Below are 21,279 nucleotides of genomic sequence, written 5' to 3'. Positions count from 1 at the left end.
CAATGTGAACCACGGGAGACGAGGTTGAAGGACAGCGCTGGGCACAGCCGGGTACCAGAAGTGAGCGGGCAAAGAAACGAGCGAGGGCGCCGGCCGCGGAGCCTCGTGGACGTGGTCGGGCCCTGTGGAACCAGCCGAGCAGCCGCGAGTGGGCGGACCAGGACGAGCTGAGCATGCGCAGAGCGCCGAGCGCACCGAGGGGCGCGGCCTGGTCAAGAAGCAGTCACCGTCACCGTCACCTCCCAGTTGTCCCCCCCACCATCACCACTGGTCATTCCCTCGTCGTCACCTTCAAAGCCCAGACGAGGTATCACGAGGACCAAGCCAAACTCTGGCCTGAGCACAGCCCACACAGCGCAGAAAAGGCCCCTCTGGGGTGACCCTAAACAGGAGAGCCAGGTGAGGCCAGGACGGACGGCCACCTCCCAGGCCTCACGTCCCCAGTCCACCCACACGCCTCTCGGGTGGCTCACCTCCCAGGGGGTTGGCGGTCTTTACAAGCCTTTGAAATCCAAAGGCCACACCCTTCCCCAGGACCAAGGCCAGCTTGCCCTGCGCCCAGGGAACTGAGCGCCCCTGGGAACGATCTGGCCATCCCGGGCTGGCTCTGCGTCCAGCCGCCATAGACTGAGGCTGGTTCCTTTCCAGACGGAAAGAACCGATTCATTCAGTCGGGCAACAGGAATGTACTGAGCTCCCTCTGTGTGGGACGAGTGCCTGTCCTCCGGGAGCCTGCTACAGGCCCAATATAGAGGGCAGTGGCAGGGGTAAAGGCTTTGGGGAGAAAAGCAGCGAGGGCCTGGAGAAGGCGTGGGGGCTGTCTCGTCCCTGCTGGGCAGCATCAGCCACTTTTTAGGCCCTGAAAGGCGCACACACCACACAACCACACAATCATTACTGGCAGGAGTTTCTTGTTGTAGGTCTCCAATTCAGGACTGGTATTCTGGCCTGACGTTGTCCTGACCCCTTCTGAGCTGTTGGTCCAACCATGTCCCCCCCTGGGCCAGCCCCTCCCAGTGGCTGATCCAGCCTCGGACAAACCCCATCCTGCTGCTTTTTCTCTTCCTTTTTCCCCTGCAGTCCACGTCTGTGTTCTGGGCTCTGGGCTTTTATTTCATACGCTTCCCCCAGCCCGCACCACCCTTCTTTGGCCACCTTTTCCAGGGGTGAAGGTGAAGTTCACAGTCCCCTTATTACAACCAATCCCCAAAAATGGCTTTTGCTCTAGAGCAAGAAAATGTTCTAGAATGTTCTGGAAGTCATATGCGCTCCAGCTACTTTCCTTCACACCAACCTGTCCCTAGGCCAGGCGGCCCACTCCGGCTGCCCCAGGGTATCCCCCAGACCTCCCCTGGGCCCCGCCTAGTCCCGCAGGGCTTCCCCACCTTCCCAGGGGAGCCCTCCAGGTCTTCTATTGAAATGGGATAAATTTAGCCTCAGTATAATGCTCTTTGGACCGTGGCGGTGCTACTGCTGCGCCCAGGACAACGGTTACTCAGAACCCCCCAGCACCCCAGCCCCTCCCCGCCATGGCTATCGCGGGGGTTTCCAAGTTCACGTGTCTGTGGACGGGATGTGGGGCCCAAGGCTGTCCCTCTTCTTGTCCTCCCGGGCAGCACCCTGTCTGTTTTGTTCACCGTTGGACCCCAACCCCACAAAGGCTTGCCAGCTTAACATACAGGTGTCAAATGTGCACATAAAATAGACCCATGAATATAATCATCCTATAATACACGGGCAACATGCAAAGGCTAAGCAAAAATGCAAGGGGGAGGTCTGGCTGAGCCGTAGACCTAAACCTTAGCTCACTTATAAATAAACATGTATTTATCATAAATAGTTCTGCCCACTGATTTTTTCCTCATGTGCACATTTATTTATGAGGTATCTTATAAAGGTATAAAAATTGAAACTCAGTTATACACTTAGCAAGCTGCCTTCACTGAAAAAAATAAATTCACAGGGAGTTAGGATTAGCCTTGAGAAGTGGCTGCGTAGGGGGGCACGCCATGCAAGTGCTCTTTCAGCCTCAGGGAAGGCAACCCCCGCCCTTCACGCCCGCGGCCCGGCAGCCCCGCGGCCCCCCACTTCCTCGCGGGTCGCGAACACCCGCGGTAAAGATGAAAAGCAAGTCTGCCCGGGCGCACCAATCAGAAGCTCGCATTCCCAACACTCCGCCCACCCCCAAGGCGGTGAACAGCACCCTTGGCCCCAGCTGGGCGCCACCTAGAGGTGGAGACGTGCAAGCGCGGCGCCTGCGCAGGGGCCTGTCTGCCCAGGCCGCCGCCGCGCGCAGCCGCCGGGGCTCTGGAGCCTTGTGGTTTCCGCGCGCTCGCAGCAGCGCAGGTGCGGTGGGCGGGGGCCGCCACGCGACTGGCAGCAGGTGCTTTTACCCTGTTTACTCAGATGACTTTTTCCACTATTTCCCCCGGATTTTTGCTGCAAATGATCCCTCCATGACCAAATGAATGGATTTGATTAGGAGAAGTGCCCCACAAAAGTGAGCCACTAGGGATTTTAAGCGCGTCAATAGCATCTCCTTTGGGCCCAACCTGCACTAAGCAAAGTGGATCTGGGGAGGGGTTAGTGCCCTTGTCCCTGGTCCCCAGCCCGTGGGACAGGCGCTGCCCAGCCAGTGCCCGGGAAATGCCAGCAAGAGCCCAGACTTCCCAACCCGCACCCCAGACCTCCAGGTATGGCAGCCGAGGGGTCCTGGGCTTCTCTCCCTCCGGGTGGGCCTGCCTGGAGGTCTCCAGCCCTACTCTCCCTCACCTGGCCACGGCAGAGTCACCTGGCCATGGCAGAGAACTAAAACACTACTCATTTCAGGCCCATTGTTCCTTATTTGAAAGGAGGTCTGAGGAGTGTCCACTCTGAGGACACTGAAAACTTTTGCTTGGCTCAGGGTGGATTTTCCCCCTTTTATGACTCAGCGGCCTTCAAAAGAGGCCTTTGCAGAACGGACTTTGGACACCGTTGCCCTCCCTGCAGGGGGCCTTCCTTGTTCTGGAAGGAGGGGTCCAGAAGTGGCTCTTGGACAGGCAGGAGGGCAGCCCAGCACCTACCCCCCGCAGGCCCACTCTGCTCTGCCTGGCACCTTGCCCCAAGGCCTCTTGCCTTGACAGTTCAGGTGCTCTCAGGAGATCCTTTTAGCCAGTCCCAACCTGAACATATAGGGAGACTGAGACCTTGAAGGAGAACCCAAATTCATATGGCAAGTCAGAGCCAGACCAGGATTAGGATCCACTGGGACCCAGCTGGCCCTTTTTCCGGGTGCCTGAATGGTGGAGAGCATGAGGCAACATTTATGAAAAGGCCCGGCCCAGTGCCGGGCACACAAATGGCTCTCAATAAAAGCTTTTCCAATATCATTAGTCATCCACACTTTAGTGAAAATTTATACCCATAAATGCTATATAGCACACAGTTCCTAGGAATACAGTAATTATTGCAATGAAAAGATCACTTCCCAACAAAGTGACTTCAAGATGGCTGGGGACAGTCACGTTTTCCAAGTGCCACTCTGATGCCAGGAAACTGGGAGCTGTGTGTGTTTGGGGGCAGGGAATTCTGCCAGGGGAGGGTTCAGAACCACCCAGGGACAGAGCTGTGAGCCCGAAGGTCCAGACGCAGCAATGGCAGGAGGTGAGCCTGGTCCACGGCCTCGGCCATCCTCACATGAACAGCAGAGCCCCGGTTCCTCTGGGAAATATAATGTGGCTGGAGGGACAGCCTGGCACTCCAGGTCTGGGCCTGGCTTTCCCACTGACCCACTGAGAAACTGCTCTGGACTGCTCCTTAACAAGGGCTTCACAGTTGTTGACCTGTTTGCCCCCAGGTTTGTGATTGGGATCTAATGAGGCTCCAGCTGAAAACCCACTCTAAACTTGTCAACTTACAGGACTGTCCTTCATTCCCCTCTTCCTTTGTGAGATGAGGGATAGAGAGGCACGGGGAAAGCAATTAATAAAGGCAATATTAGCTAATGCTTCTGGGGTGCTTAATGTGTGCCAGGCATTGTGCTGGGCACTTAGTACTATCTCACTTAATTGCTTCACCAAGCCCCTGGATTAGTTGTGCTTGTCACCCCCAAGAGCATAACTCCCCAGCCCACAATAGATGGTGAAAGGCTGAGCTGGCTCTAAGCCATGTCTGCCTGAAGCCAAGTCCCTGCCCTTCACCCCAGTCCCCTCCTGGGACTCATGTTTCCCTGAAGGAGACTCCCTGGCTGGGGGAAAGTGCCTTAGCTGGAAGTCTGACCTGAGTTCAGTGCTCTGCCCCAGTTTATTGTGTGACTTTGGGAAACTTACTTGACTTCTCTGCTCCTCCATAATCTTTTTAGTCTAACGGGGTTTTCCTCTCCAAGCTCCTGCGAGCCCCTTGGGAGTCATTCTGATCATCTTTGGCCCTGATTCTATGTTGGACTAAAAAATAAATAAAAGGGCAAAATGGATTCAGGCCGAGTCTGGGGTTCTGGGCCCTTAAGTGGGCCTCAGAATTTCACCTAGCCTGTGAACGTCCCTACATGCAGTCTGGACTCAACTGCCTGGTGGCAGGGGCCCTGTACAAAGCCCTTATTTGTTTGTTTGTTTTAGAAAACTGAAGTCCAATGAGGAAAATGACTTCTCAGGATCCATGAGCAAATCAGAGGCAGAGCCAGGGCTGGACTCTAAGTCTCCCTTCCTGTGGAGCAGGCCGCTTTTAGCTACCTGGGGTCAGGCCCCAACCTGGAGCAGAGGTGAGTAGCAAGAAAGGGGGGATCTACAGGGTTGTGTTCCTTGTTGAGGCTGTAGGGGAGAATCTGTTTCCATCTTTCACCAGCATCTAGAGGCTGTGGCGTTCTTAGCTTGTGGCCCTCTTCCTTCAGCTCTGACGCTAGCAGCAGTGGGTCACATCCTTGTTACCAGGCATCAGTCTGGCACTGACTCTCCTGCCTCCCTCTTGTAAGGAATACACTGGGCTCCCCCACAAAAGGTCAGTTGATTAGCAGCCTCGGTTCCACCTGTCACTTAAGTCCCTCTGCCGTGTAACCTAACTGAGCCACAGGTTCTAGCAGTTAGCACGCAGACATCATCCAGGATTCATTATTCTGCCTACCGCATGCCCTTGCCCCAAAGGCAAGAAATAACGTTTCTTGCACACCTGACATGCAGGTTGAAATTTATACTTGCAACTCCCTGCTCTGCACTTCTCCCCAAAAAGTCTGTAGCGGGCCCAGTTCTTGAGGCCTCCCTCTTCATTCCATTTCCTGCCAGCCATGTGTCCCTGGAGTGTTCCCTGGCATGTGCAGCTCCTGGCAGGAAGGCCCTGGCACCCACTTCTCAGCACCTCCCTATCTCTCTGCCCCTCCCACACCTGGGCCAGGACCTCTGGGCCAGGCAGGCCCACAGCTCTCCCTTTGTCCCCAGCAGCTCCAGGCCCCATAGCCCCGCACCACCCAGGACCACCAGGAGCCTCCAGGGCCAGAGCCTGCTGGGGGTCAGGGCCCACAGATGCACCCACAGGGGCCCTGCACAGGGGTCTGCCCTCCTGAGGCCCAGCAGCCCCAGCCAGGAGGCTGCCTGTGACTTGGAGCTGAGGGAGGTGTTCAAGAACCTGCCACCTGCTCTTTGGGGGAAAAGTCCCTGATTTGGAGCCTTGCTCATTTCCTTGCTGTACATGCCCATCCCCCATGGCCGACTTCAAACCACTAATGCGGTGCCTTGGAGCTGAGAAGGCTGTCCACATCATCGCCCGCTCCCCCCACACCTGTTCCACATCCCGAGACTGAGACAAGTGGCGAGGCCCGAACTCCAGCTGCCCCCAGCCCCCCAGTGAGCACGCCCCGCTGATGGTCTCCCCATCTTGATGCAGAGGACGCCCCCACCCCACCCCCACCCACCCTCACCCACCCCCGCAGGAGCCTGGTCTCCCCTGGCCTGGGCCCACCCCTTCCCCCAGCGGGACAGAGCAGGGCCATAACCACGAGCCCTGGAAGCGCCTCCTCCACCTGACCTCGGCAGCACCTTAGCCGCTCCACCCCCACCCCACCCTGCTGGGCAGTGGTGCAGCCGCCCAGTCCCATCTCCGCATGAGGAGAATGGTCACTGGTCGCTGGGGCACAAGGCCGGGCAGTGCGTGTGCAGGCGCTGGGGAGGGACTGAGCGGGTGCCACGGGGCAGAGGGCAACCCCGAGGCCGGCGACCACCTGCTGGGAGGGGCCCACCAGGCCTGGGCCAGGGCAGCAGACGGGAGGGTTCCATGGCAGGGATGGCGGGGACCAGGCAGGAAGCCTGAGATGATCGCCCCATCTGTAGGCCCACCCCACCTCCCCCTCCCTCCCCACCACACCACCTTCTTCCCAAACCTCCTGGGCAGCCTCAGCCTGGGTGTGGGATGCCAGGACAGGCTGCTCATGGAGGTCTCAGTCCCCAGTGCCAACTGTCCGCGGTGAACTTCCCTCCCTCCCTTCTTCCCTCCTTCTCTCCCTCCCTCCCTCCTTCCCTTCCTTCTTCTTTCCCAGCCTTACTGCCTCACTCCTTCCCCCAGGCTGGGAGAAAGCCTGGGCCTTGCTCCTGTCCCAACAAGCGCCAACCTAACCGAGCCCTGGATCGTCTCCCTTTTCCTGGCTGGCACACCTGTCTCCTCCTCCCCCACCTGCCTTCCCCCTTCCACAGACATCATGCCTCCCTGCCTCAGAGAATCACCCGCTTCTTTCCCAGCTAGGCCTCTTGGCAACATGCTTTCTTCTCCCTGGTTGGGGGTGGTTGGTCTCAGGTTCTTCCCTCCTTCCCACTTCCCCCTTCATTTCCCTCCAGTGTGTCCCTGGCCCTTGCACTCTCTGGGCACTGCCCTCCCGGAGGCCACGCTAGTTTCAGGTCAGACCTGGGGCTTGCTCCCCGCAATAGGCAGCTTCTAAAGTGGCCTCCTGGAGTTCACGCCCTGGTGTCACCCTCCCCTTAAGTGTGGGCGGCACCAGCAGAACACAGCAAAGCTTCTGAGACTTGGTTACAGAAGGTGGCACCTTCCTCCAGCCTGCCCTCCCTGTGCGCTCTCCTTTTCTTGCTGGCTCAGAGCTGCCATAGTCTAAGCTGCCCCACGGAGAGCCCTGCCTGGCGGGGAGCTGAGGGCAGCCTGGGGCTAGCAGCCAGCATGGAACCAAAGCCTTCAGCTCAGCAACATGAGGAGCCAGTCCTATCACCAGCAGCCCCATGAGTGGGCTGGGAAGTGGGCCCTCCCCTGACCTGGAGGTGACCACAGCCCAGGCTGAGCCAGAGGACATAGCCAGCCACTCTCAGATCCCTGACACACAGAGCTTCTGAGAGAAGATTGTTGTTTTAAGTCACTAAAGTTTGCATTAATTTGTTACACAGCAATGGATAACGAATACACTCCTTTCTCCTCAACCTCACTGCCTCGGTAATGCTCACTCCCCTTTTCCTCAGCCTTCCTTCATCTAGTTCCCTTCTTATCTCCCTGAGCCTCCTTCCGTGTCTCCTGTCCCTTCTTCTTGTCCCACCTCCAAATTGTGGCCCACCCTATCCCCATCTCTGGCCTCCATGTGCCCCTGAAAGAGCTCATCCATTCAGGGCTCCAGTGACTTTGAAGTCACTGTTCTCCAGTCCCCCTCCACTTCACCAGCTCATCTGAGTTCAGCTCCATTTCTCCTCTGACCCCTGAGTATTTTATCTGGATGTTACTATAACAACCCAAATCAGTTCACAGGTCCCTTACCATCATCTCTATTTCCAGTCAGCTATAGACGTTCCCACTGAAAGGTGCCCACTGCTGTCCCATGCCCCCCGAGCACAAATTCCCTCACCTCTGAGCTGCCTCCTTCCAATTCAGACTCACCTTCCTTAAACACTGCTTTCAAGATGCCAGGTTTTCAATGACTCTCATCTCCATGTTTCCTAATGGCTCTCCATGACTCCAGCAAATGGGCCAGGGTTTGAATGCCAGTTCTAGGCTTTCTGCCGTTGTGCCCTCGGGCAAGTTAGTTTACTTTCCTGGCCTCAGTTACCTAATCTTAAAAAACTATACAGACTTCCGGGTCAAGATGGCGGCTTAACAACATGCGTGTTTTAGTTCGTCCTCCAGAACAACTACTAAATAACCAGAAACAGTACAGAACAGCTCCTGGGGCCACGTCAGTGACCAGACACACAGCGTACCCCAGTCTGGACCAGCTGGACCAGCTGCGAGCACCCCCCAAAACCGTGAGTTCCCAAAGCTGCGGCAGCCAGTGCCCCTCCCCCACAGGCTGCTTTCCAGAGGGGAAAGGAAAGGACTTTAGCAGCAGCAGGGACTGGGCACAATCAAACACCAATTGTGGAACTAATTAACTAATTCTGACTACTAAAAATAGGCCCCCAGCTTAGGTGAACCTGATCACAGCGGAGGTTGCTCATTTTTGCCCCGGCGGCAAGGGGGCAGGACTGACAGAAAAAGGGGGAGAAAAAAAAGAAGGAAACAGAGGTTTTTGTGGCTGTGTATCTACAAAGGCTTGACTGCCTCTGGATACAGCGGCAGGACTTTTCAGGCTGCAACTGCCCCAGACATAGGCAGAAGTGAGCTGTTTTGGGGGCTTGTATGGAGCCTGTGCCTTCCCTGGGGGGGGGGGGGGGGGTTGAAGCCCAACTCAGGTGGAATCCTTCCATCAAGGAATTCAGAAACCAGGGCTTGGTAATTTGAAGCCATTAAAACCAGCCTACAACCTCTCCTCTGTCTCCACCACGCCCCCAGCAGGGTGAGTCTGCCAAAGTTAAAGGTACTGCATCATCTTATGCTGGTGGAACCTGCAGTCAGACAAGCACCACATACTGGGCAGGATAAGAAAAACAGAGTCCAGAGACTTCACAGGGAAGTCTTTCAACCTGCTGGGTCTCACCCTCAGGGAAAACCGACGCAGGTGACTCTTTCCTCCTGATAGGAGGCCAGTTTGGTCTGGGAAAATCTGGCTGGGGTCTGTAATATCTAAGTAGATCCTCCTAAGTGTGTGTGGGTGAAAGGCACCACACAAGCAGGGCAAGAAACAAGAAAACAAGAACTGGAAAATTCTCCTCTGTTTAACAAAACTTAAGCTAAAGGTCCAGATAAAGCTGAACGGAATGTCAAAGAACAGATAGACAACAAATTCATCCAGCAAGAAAACCCTAGATAAAAGAAGTGAGAGCAATCTCCAGAATAAACTAATAAGGTAATTAAATGCCTAGACACCAGCAAAAAATAACAAATCACACTAGGAAAATTGAAGATATGGCCCAGTCAAAGGAACAAACCAACAATTCAAATGACATACAGGAGCTGAAACAATTAATTCGGAATGTACGAATAGACATGGAAAACCTCATCAAAAACCAAATCAATGAATTGAGGGAGGATATAAAGAAGGCAAGGAAAGAACAAAAAGAAGAAACTGAAAGTCTGAAAAAACAAATCACAGAACTTATGGGAATGAAAGACACAGTAGAAGAGACGAAAAAAACAATGGAAACCTACAATGGTAGATTTCGAGAGACAGAACATAGGATTTCAAAACTGGAGGACGGAACATCTGAAATCCGACAAGAAACAGAAACTATAGGAAAAACAATGGAAAAATATGAGCAGGGACTCAGGGAATTGAAAGACAATATGAAGCGCATGAATATACATGTTGTGGGTGTCCCAGAAGGAGAAGAGAAGGGAAAAGGAGGAGGAAAACTAATGAAGGAAATTATCACTGAAAATTTCCCAACTCTTATGAAAGACTTAAAATTACAGATCCAAGAAGTGCAGCGTACCCCAAAGAGAATAGATCCAAATAGACATACTCCAAGACATTTACTAATCAGAATGTCAGAGGTCAAAGAGAAAGAGAGGATCTTGAAAGCAGCAAGAGAAAAACAATCCATCACATACAAGGGAAGCCCAATAAAACTACGTGCAGATCTCTCAGCAGAAACCATGGAGGCGAGAAGACAGTGGGATAATATATTTAAATTATTAAAAGAGAAAAACTGCCAACCAAGAATTCTATATCCAGCAAAACTGTCCTTCAAAAACGAGGGAGAAATTAAAACATTTTCAGACAAAAAATCACTGAGAGAATTTGTGACCCAGAGACCAGCTCTACAAGAAATACTAAAGGGAACACTAGAGACAGATACGAAGACAGAAGAGAGAGATGTGGAGAAGAGTGTAGAAAGGAAGACTATGAGTAAAGGTAAAAAGAAGGAAAATTAGATATGACATATAAAATCCAGAAGGCAAAATAGCAGAAGAAAGTACTACCCATGCAGTAATAACACTGAATGTTAATGGATGAAACTCTCCAATCAAAAGACATAGTCTGGCAGAATGGATTGAAAAACAGGACCCATCTATATGCTGTCTCTACTCAAAGGACACGAGGCCAAGGATACAAATGGACATTTTACACATCAATGTTTATAGCATCATTATTAACAATTACCAAGAGATGGAAACAGCCAAAATGTCCATCAACAGACAGTTGGCTAAACAATCTGTGACATTTACATAAGATGGAATATTATGCAGCTGTAAGACAGAATAAAGTTATGAAGTATGTAACAACATGAATGGACCTTAAGGGCATTCTGCTGAGTGTGATTAGCCAGGAACAAAAGGACAAATACTGTATGGTCTCACTGATATGAACTGACATTAGTGAATAAACTTGGAATATTTCCTTGGTAACAGAGACCATCAAGAGATAGAAATAGGGTGAGATATTGGGTAATTAGAGCTGAAGGGATACAGATTGTGCAACAGGACTGAATATAAAAACTCAGAAATGGACAGCACAATACTACCTAACTGTAATGTAATTATGTTAAAACACTGAATGAAGCTGAATGTGAGAATGATAGAGGGAGGAGGGCTGGGGACATAAATGAAATCAGAAAGAAAGATAGATGGTAAAGATCAAGATGGTATAATCTAGGAATGCCTAGAGTGTATAATAATAGTGAAATGTACAATGTACAAATTTTAAAAATGTTTTTGCATGAGGAAGAACAAAGGAATGTCATTACTGCAGTGTGCTGAAAATAGATGGTACTTAGTAGTTTAAAATTTCAACTAATGTGTGAGACTAAAGCAAAAAATGTTTATTTGTTACAAAATTTATATTTTGACTAGAGCATTTCCTAATATAACTCATGTAGATAGTTTGATTGAATCTCATAAGTACTTGGAATCTCAGGTAGGACATGAGATTTTGTTAGTTTGTCCAAAGTGATGCCCTGATGAATCCCAGAGTGATTTGATCAGTGACTAGACAAGTGTTTGCAAGCCTCCTTCGGGGAATGGTGAGAGTGGGGAGAAATTCAACTTCCCCAAGTTGAATTCCTGATATTCTCACAAGCAGTGTGGACAACCAAAGCTATAGGCTGAGCCCCCAGTCTTGGGGGTTGTTCATATGAAACTTAACCCCACAAAGGATATGTCAAATCTACTTAAAATTTAGGCCTAAGAATCACCCCCAAGAGAGCCTCTTTTGTTGCTCAGATGTGGCCTCTCTCTCCAGTCAACATGACGAGCAGTCTCACCACCCTCTCCTTCTCTGCATGGGACATGACTCCCAGGGGTGTGGACCTTCCTGGCAACGTGGGACAGAGATCCTGGAATGAGCTGAGACTCAGCATCAAGGGACTGAGAAAAACCCTAGAATGAGCTGAGAATTAACATCAAGGGATTGAGAGAACCTTCTCAACCAAAGGGGGAAGAGTGAAAGGAGACTAAGTGTCAATGGCTGAGAGATTCCAAACAGAGTTGAGAGGTTATCCTGGAGGTTATTCTTATGCATTAAGTAGACATCACCTTGTTGTTCAAGATGTAGCAGAGAGGCTGGAGGGAACTGCCTGAAAATGTGGAGCTGTGTTCCAGTAGCCATGTTTCTTGATGATGATTGAACAATGATATAGCTTTCACAATGAGACTCTGTGAATGTGAAAACCTTGTGTCTGATGCTCCTTTTAGCTACTATATCAACAGAAGAGTAGAACATATGGAATAAAAATAAATAATAGGGGGAACAAATGTTAAAATAAATTTAGTTTGAAATGCTAGTGGTAAATGAAAGCAAGGGGTAAGGGGTATGGTATGTATAATCTTTTTTTTCTCTATTATCGTTTTATTTCTTTTTCTGTTGTCTTTTTATTTCTTTTTCTAAATCGATGCAAATGTTCTAAGAAATGATGAATATGCAACTATGTGGTGATATTAAGAATTACTGATTGTATATGTAGAATGGAATGATATCTTAATGTTTTGTTTATTTTTTTAATTAATAAAAAAAGTTAAAAAAAGAAAAACTATATAGATGACATCACCCACCTCGAGACTGAGCAACTTTGTGTATGGGCACACGGGCCGGGGTGGGGGGAGGGGGAGGGGGGAACAGATTGTAGAGAGAGAGAGAAAAAATCAGGAAATATAATTTTTTTTTCATTTACACTAACTTCTGCTTCTGGGAAGATGGAGAAGATGTACATTTCCCTGTTCCACATAGTAAGCACAACTACAAACCCTGGACATTATGAAGAAAACAATATTAGAAGACTCCAAAAAGAGAGAAGAATGACTGACCAGGGACTTCAGGGTCTGAAGAATGACATGGTGGTAAGATCCTTGGGCTTTCCTTTCCCTCATACATCCTTGTCTCAGAGCTGGAGAAACACAACCTGGAAATGTCAATGCACAAAGACCCAAAAGCCTGCTCTCTTAGCCAAAGACCAGCATCAGGGGACCTAACGAGACAGACTTTTAGATGATAACCACTCAATGCCCGCCAAACAGCACAGGACAAAATGGTGGCCCATCCATGCCTGCAGAGGTTGAATGGGGAGTCTAGACGCCCACCTTCATCAGGCTGTAGCCAGTGCTCAACCTACCCCCACGCCAGGCGGTGTAGAGAAGGCTGAGGAGCAAGCTGGGATGCCCATCCAGGCTGAGCAATAAGAGGCTCTCCAGGCCTGCAGTGTCAATGGAAGCCTGTGGGGCCCAGGAATGAGGCACAACTACCACTCCCAGACGTGGAAGTGGTGGAGCCTGCAAGGGAGCACAGTTCCCCTGCCCAGCAGTAACGAGGGGTCCCCTCCCCCGAAGCATCAATGGAGGCCAAGTGAGGAGCCCAGACCTTTACCTCCACTTAGCAGTAATGAGGTGCCCCCTTCTTGCCCTGCTGGTGAGGTGTCAGAAGAATCCAGCTGAAGCAGAAGGTTTAAATAAGGTCTAGAAACCCAGATGTCTAGGTGTCAGCTGGGTTTCAGTAAAAAATCACTCAGCATTTCAAGAACTTGAAAGATCCCAAACTGAATGGAAAAAGATAATTAATAGATGCCAAAATGACACAGATATTGGAATTATCTGAAAAAAAAGTTTTAAAGCACCCATCATAAACATGCTTCAATAAGCAATTATAAATATGCTTGAAACAAATGAGAAATAGAAAGTCTCAGCAAAGAAATAGAAGATATAAAGAAGAACCTAATGGAAATTTCTAAAATGACAATAATTGAAATAAAAATGTCAATCGTAAACTGGAAGGGTCAGAAGAAAGAATCGATAGACTGGAAGATAGAAAATTAGAAAATATTCAGTGTAAACACAGAATAAACAAGTCTGGAAAAAAAAAAAAGAAAAAAGAACAGAGCCTTAGGGACCTAGGAGACTATAACCAAAGATATCTCATTGGAGTCTTGGAAGGATGTGATAAAGACAGTGGTGCTGAAAAAGTACTCAAAGAAATAATGACTGAACTTTTTTTTTGGCATGGGCAGGCTCCGGAAATCGAACCCAGGTCCCCAGTATGGCAGGTGAGAACTCTGCCACTGAGCCACCATTGCACCACCTGGCTGAACACTTTGGAAAGCACGTTGGCACTTCCTCAAAAAGTTAAACATATAATTATTATGTGACCCAGTAAATCCATTCCTGGGTATACACAAATGCTCATGGAGCATAATCCATAGTGGTCAAAAATGAAAAATCCCTCCAATGTCCATTAATTGATGTATGGATATAATATAAAATATATTATATCTATACAGTAGAATAGTACCCAGCTATGAAAAGGAATGAAGTACTGATTGATGCCATAGCATAGATGAATCTTGAAACATGCCAAGTGAAAGAAGTCAGACACAAAAGATCACATAATGTATGATTCCAGTTATATGAAATGTTTAAAATAGGCAAGTTTGTAGAGCCAGAAAGCAGATGAGTGGTTGTTACGGACTGGAGGGAGGGAGGGGTGGGAATGGCGGCTACTGGAAATGGTGTTCCTTGGAGGAATGATGAAAATGTTTTGGAATTATATAGTGGTACTAGTTCCACACATCTATGTGAATATATTAAAAAAATACTCAACAGTACATTTTAAAAAGATAAATTTTATGGTATGAGAATTCAATATCAATTTAAAAAGCAAGAACCATGTGTGCTGGTGTGAATCTGTTGTGGACCCCAGAAAAGCCAAGTTCTTTAGTCCTCATTCAGTTGCTGGGTGGGAACTTTTTTTGTTTGTTTCCGAGGAGATGTGACCTACCCATTTGTGGGTGGTAACTTTTGATTAGATGGTTTCCATGGAGATGTGTCTCCACCCATTCAAGGTGGGATTGCTTCCTGGAGTCCTTTAAGAGGGAACCATTTTGGAAAGAGCTTGAGAGCCATGAGAGCCACCAGAACCAACAGAGCCAACAGAACGGACAGAGCCCCAGGGAAGCCGTTGAAGAGAAAGCTAGCAGACTGGCCATGTGTCTTTCCAGCTGAGGGAGAAACCCTGAATTTCATCAGCCTACTTGAACCAAGGTATCCTTCCCTGGATGCCTTAAATTGGGCATTTTTATAGACTTGTTTTAATTTGGATATTTTCACAGCCTTAGAACTATAAATTTGCAAGTTAAAAAATTCCCCTTTTTTAGAGGCTGTTCCATTTCTGGTATATTGCATTCTGACAGCTTGCAAACTAAAACACCATGGAACAACCAGACTCTGGAATCCTATACAGCATTTAAGAGAATGAGGTAGAAACTCAGGACACAGTGAACAATGCAAGCCTCATTTATGAGAGGATAAAAGACAGAAAAACCTGAGAGAAATCTCAGACAGAAACACCCTGGAGATACTAAGAGAGGACCCACAGATGCTCAGAGAGAAAGCCACTGAAACAAGGAACTGAAAGCAATGAATCCCTGGAGAGAAGAACCAGCAGACAGTGCCATGTGCCTTCTCATGTGACAGAGGAAGCTTCCATGCCAGCAGCCTTTCTTCAGAGAAGGTATCTTTCCCTTGATACCTTAATTTGGACATTTTCATAGACCTAGAAATGTAAATTCTTAATTAAACTAATTAAGTCCCTATTGTAAAAACCAACCCATTTCTGGTATATGGCAGCTTTAGCATACTGAAACAATGTCTAAATTAGAAAAAAGTCTCAAATGAAAATTCTAAGCTCCCACCTCAAGAACGTAGAAAAGAAGAGCAAAATAAACCGAAGCAAGCAGAAAGAAGGAAACCATAAAGATAATAACAGAAACCAATGAAACTGAAAACAGAAAAATAATAGAAAAAATCAGTGAAACAAAAAGCTGGTTCTTCAACAAGATCAATAAGACTGAAAAAGAAAAAAAAAGAAAGAAGGCACAAATTGCCAGTATCAGGAATGAAAGAGGGATATCACTATAGACCCTGAAGATATCAAAATGATGATAAAGGAACACTATAAACAGCTCTACGTGCATAAATTTGATAAATTAGATGAAATGGAACAATGGCTTGAAATACAGAAACCACCACAACTCATCCAATATGAAATAGACTATTTAAACTGCACTATAACTATTAAGGAAATTGAATTCATAAAATTAAAAACTCCCAAAAAAGAAATCTTCAGGCCCAGATGGCTTCACTGGAGAATTATACTAAATATTTAAAGTGCAATTAACACGTTTTACACACTCTCTTCCAGAAAATAGAAGAGGAAGGAATACTTCCTAATTAATTTTTGAGAAGCTAGTATTACCTCGATACCAAACCAGACAAGAGGATACAAAAACAAAGAAAACTACAGACTAACATTCTTCATCAGTATAGATGTGAAAATCTGTAACAAAATATTATCAAATAGAATTCAGAAACATATAAAAACAATTGTACACCAATCAATGTAATCCACCATATTAACAGACTAACAAAGAAAAACCACATGATCATATCAGTTGATACAGAAAATGCATTTGACAAAATTCAGCACTCATTCATGATTAAAAAAGAAACTCAGAAAAATAGGAACAGAGACTTCTTCAATTCGATAAAAGGCATCTACAGAGGGGTGCATGGGTGGTTCACTGGTAAAATTCTTGCCTGCCATGTGGGAGACCCAGGTTTGATTCCAAGGCCATGTATCAAAAAAAAAAAAAAAAGGCATCTACAAAACCTATGAACCATGACTAACACACTCAGTGGTAAAAGACTGAGTGCTTTACCCGAGATTAGGAGCAAGGACGTCCACTCTCACTACTTTAAACCCCATTGTGCTGAAAGTACTAGCTAATAGAATAAAGATTATATATATATATATATAATCTATATGATATATATATATGTATATAAATATATAATTTATCCACTTATATACATCATACAGATCAGAAAGGATGAAATAAAATTGCCCCAAAGAATCAAAACAACACTCCTCAAAATGTTTACAACCATTTTTGGAGACAGCCTGACAGCTTCTTACAAAGCTAAACATTGTCTTACCTCACAATCCAGCGCTCACATTCCTAGATATTTAGCCAAATGAGTTAAAAACTTATGTCCATGAATATAAACACATGGATGTTTATAGCAGTTTTATTCATAATTGTCAAATATTGGAAGCAAGCAAGATGTCCTTCAGTAGGCAAATGGGTAAACAAACTGTGGTATACCCTAACAATGGAGTATTACTCAGCAATAAAAAGAAATAAGCTAAGGAGTAAAACTCTCCCTATTTGCATATGACACAATTCTATATATAGAAAATCCTAGAAAGTCCACAACAAAGCTACTAATGCTAATAAATGAATTCAGCAAAGTGGTGGGAAAAAATATCAATATGCAAAAATTGTATACACTAGTAATGAACAACCCGAAGAGGAAATCAAGATAAAAATTCCCTTTACTGTAGCAACCATAAGAATCAAATATCTAGGAATTAATTTAACCAAGGATACAAAGGACTTGTACATGGGAAACTATAAAACATTGTTGAAAGAAATTAAAGAAGACCTAAATAATGGAAGGACACTCTGAGTTCATGGATTGAAAGACTAAATGTTCTTAAGATGTCAATTCCACCCAAAGCAACATACAGATTCAACACAATTCTGATAAAAATTCCAACAGACTTTTTACACAGAAATGGAAAAGAGAATTATCAAATTGAAATGGAAGGGTATCCATCCCCACATAGCCATAAAGCATCTTGAAAAAGAAGAACAAAGTTAGAGGACTCACAGTTCCTGACTTTAAGCTTATTACAAAGCTATAGTAGTCCAAACAGTATGATACTGGCACAAGGACCGACATATTGAATAATAGAATCGAATTGAGAGTTCAGAAATAAAACCTCACACCTTCAGCCAAATAATCTTCGACAAAGGTGCCAAGTCCATTCAGTAGGAAAGAATAGTCTCTTCAACGAATGGTGTAGGAGAGCTGGATAGCCAATGAAAAGAATAAAAGTGAACCTACCTCATATCATATACAAAATTAACTCAAAATGGATTGAAGATATAAATATAAGAACTAATATTGTAAAAGTCTTAGAAAAAAACAGGAAAACATCGTCAGGACCTTGTATTAGGCAGTGGTTTCTTCGACTTCACACCAAAAGCACAAACAACAAAAGAAAAAGAGATAAATGGGACTTAATCAAAATTAAAAACTTTTGTACGTTAAAGGACTTTAAGAAGAAAGTGAAAAAAGATAGCTTACAGAATGGAAGAAAATAATTTGAAACCACATATCTGATCAGGGTTTAATATCTAGAATATATTAATAACTACAACTCAACAATAAATAGACCACTCAATTAAAAAATAGGAAAGAAAGGTTTGAGTAGAAACTCTTCCAAAAGAAAAAACACAAATAGCCAATAAACATGAAAAGATGCTCAATGAATTTAGCCATTACGGAAATGCAAATCAAAACCAAAATGAGATACCATCCCATACCCACTAGAATGGCTACTACTGAAAAACAAACAGAAAATAACAAGTGTTGGAAAGGATGTGGGCATATAGGAACACTCATTCATTGCTGGTGGCAAGTGAAATGGTGCAGCCACTGTGGAAAACAGCATGGTGATTCCTCAGAAAGCTAAGTACAGTGCTCGCTTTGGCAGCACAGATACTAAAATTGGAACAATACAGAAAAGATTAGCATGGCCCCTGTGCAAGGATGACACCAAAACCGTGAAGCGTTCCATATTTTTTAAACTCAAAAAAAAGAAAGAAAGTTATGTACAGAATTACCATATCACCCTGAAATCCCACTTCTAGGTAAATACCCAAAAGAACTGAAAGCAGGGGATCAAATAGATATTTTCACACTAATGTTCATAGCAGCCTCATTCACAATTGCCAAAAGAGGGAAGCAACCCTAGTGTCCATCAACCAATGAATGGGTAAACAAAATGTGGTATATACATGCAATGGAATATTATTCAGCTGTAAAAAGGAATAAAATTATGATGCATGCCACAACATGGATGAATTCTTGAAGACAGCATGTTGACTGGACAAAACACAAAAAACAAATTCTGTATAATTTCCCTTATATGAAATAAATAGAATATGCAAATTCAGAAAGTTAGAAATTAGAATGTAGGTTACCAAGAGCCAGGAGGCAAGGGGCAGGTGGAATAGGGTGTTAGTTTTTAAGTGGCACAGTGTTTCTGTTTGGGATGATGAAAATTGTGGCAACAGGTGATGGTGATGGAGACACAATTTTATTAATGTAATTTATACCACTGAATCATATTTGAAAAGGGATACAAAGGAAAATTTTATGTTATATATAGGTTATCAGAAAACAACAACAACCAGAACAAAACAACAACATAAAACAGAACAATACAAACCGTGTACCCTAATGGAAATAGTGGACTAAAGGTAATAGCATAATCATCATAATTTTGTTTCATCGATTGTAACAAAAGTACCAGACTAATGCAGGGGAAAACTTTGCATGTGAGAAGGGGTATATGGGAAGTCTGAACTTTCTGCATGGGTTTTCTATAAACCTACAACTGCTCTAATTTAAAAAAAAAAAAAGAAAGAAAAGAAATTCATTATCAAGCCACAGAAAGACATGGAGGAACCTAAAATGCATATTACCAAGTGAAAGAAGCCAGTATAGAAAAGCTACAAACTGTAGGCTTCCAATGATGTGGCATTCTGGAAAAGGGAAAACTACAGAGAGTAAAAAGAGCAGATGTTGCCAGGAGTGGAAGTAATACAGGGGGCTGGATGTACCCCAGGGCATTTATTGGACAGTGAAATGATTCTATCTGATACTGGAATGGTGGATACTTGATATCATGATAAATTTATCGTGATAAATTTTGTATTTATCAAAATCCTTAGAACTCTACAACACAAAGAGTGAACCCTAATGTGAACTGTGGACTTTATTTACTTCATAACATATTAATACTGGCCCATCAATGATAACAACTGTACACACTAATGCAAGATGTAAATAATGGGGAAACAGGAGGAGGGGAGGAATGGCATATGGGAATTCTCTGTACATTCTTCACAACTTTTCTGTAAATCTAAAATTCCTCTAATAAATAAAGTCTACTAATTTTTTTTAATTGCTCTTAAAACTAATAAATGAGTTCAGGAAGGCACAGAATACAATTAAAAATCAATTGCATTTCTGTATACTAGCAACACATATGTAGACACCAAAAATATAATATCCTTTCCAATTGATGGACAAAATGAAATACTTATGTACAGATCTAACAAAACATGTTTAGGAAGTGTATGCTGAAAACTACAATATGCCAATGAAAGAAATCAAAGACCTAAATAAATGGAGGGACATATCGTGTTCATGGATTGGAAGACTCAACATAGTAAAGATATCAATTCTCAAAAATGATAAACATGTTTAAGACAATTCCTACCAAAATCTCAGCAAGGTCTTTTATAGATACAGACAAGATCATTCTAAAATTTATGTGGAAAGTCACAGGAACGACAGTAGTTAAGACATTTTGGATAAGAAGAATACAGTGAGAGAAATTGGTCTCTGATTTTAAGGCTTACTGCATTGATGCAGTATCGAAAGTATGTGGCAACAATGGAGGGATATACAGATCAACAGGACAAATAAAGAAACCAGAAATTACCCTGCATTCGTTTCCTAGGGCTGGCATAAACGAAACACCACAAACTTGGTGACGTAAAACATCAGAAATTTATTCTCTCACAGTTCTGAATGCTAGAAATCTGAAATCACAGGAGTCAATAGGGCCACGCTTCCTCTGAAGGTTCTAGGAGTCCCTCTTTGCCTCTTCATAGCTTCTGTTGTTGGCCAACAATCCTTGGCCTTCCGTGACTTGTAGCTGTAGCACTCCAGTCTCCACCTCCATCTTCACATGGCCTTTCCCCCTATGTTTTTGTCTCTTCTTTTCTTCTAAGGACACCAGTCTCATTGGATTAGACTCCACCCTAATTCAGTCTGACTTCACCCTAATCCTACTTTCCAAATAAGACCACATCCACAGATGCCGAGGGTTAGGACTCAACATGTCTTCTGGGGGACAGACTTTAACCCATAGCACACCCACACAAATATGAGCAACTGATTTTTAACATAAGTACAAAAACAGTTCAGTGGAGGAAATACAGTCTTCATTTTATTTTTTTGGAGCGGTTGTAGGATTACAGAAAAAAATCACGCAGACACTACAGAGTTCCCATATGTCCCATCCATTCACAGAGTAATAAAGCCTTTTGTGGTGTTGGAGCAACTGGGCATCCAAGGACAAAAAGTGAACCTTGACCTAAGTCTTATATCTTATACCAAAATGGACTCAAAGTGGATATAGACTTAAAAGGGCCAAGAAATTAGGCTTGACACCAAAGGCATGATTCACAAAAGAAAAAAGCAGATAAATTAACTTCATCAAAGTTAAAAATGTTTGCTTTGTAAAAGGCTCTGTTAAGAATATTAAAAGGCAAGCTGTGGAATGGGAGAAAGTATTTGTAAACCACATATCTGACAAAGGAC

General features: G+C 45.3%; 1 protein-coding gene and 1 non-coding gene across 4 annotated transcripts in view; both read left to right on the top strand.

Moving 5' to 3' along the window:
* The first annotated feature begins 198 nt into the window (after positions 1 to 198).
* DNMT3A (DNA methyltransferase 3 alpha) overlaps positions 199 to 21,279 on the top strand; it is a 132,950-nt gene continuing 111,869 nt past the window's right edge. For 2 of the 3 annotated variants that reach the window (XR_013172325.1, XM_077152296.1), the window contains exons 1-3: positions 199 to 399; positions 4,596 to 4,738; positions 8,068 to 8,198. The gene's annotated coding sequence lies outside the window, so the exon portion shown is untranslated. The remainder of the gene's footprint in view (positions 400 to 4,595; positions 4,739 to 8,067; positions 8,199 to 21,279) is intronic. The other variant, XM_077152297.1, reaches the window with a different exon arrangement.
* On the top strand, positions 18,361 to 18,466 carry LOC143678423 (U6 spliceosomal RNA). The gene has a single exon (XR_013173234.1). It is a non-coding gene; the product is annotated as a U6 spliceosomal RNA (small nuclear RNA).

Source organism: Tamandua tetradactyla, chromosome 3 (assembly GCF_023851605.1).
Source record: "Tamandua tetradactyla isolate mTamTet1 chromosome 3, mTamTet1.pri, whole genome shotgun sequence".
Lineage (NCBI taxonomy): Eukaryota > Metazoa > Chordata > Mammalia > Pilosa > Myrmecophagidae > Tamandua > Tamandua tetradactyla.
Note: the sequence above shows the minus strand (reverse complement) of the source record. Positions and strands in the feature narration are given on the sequence as shown.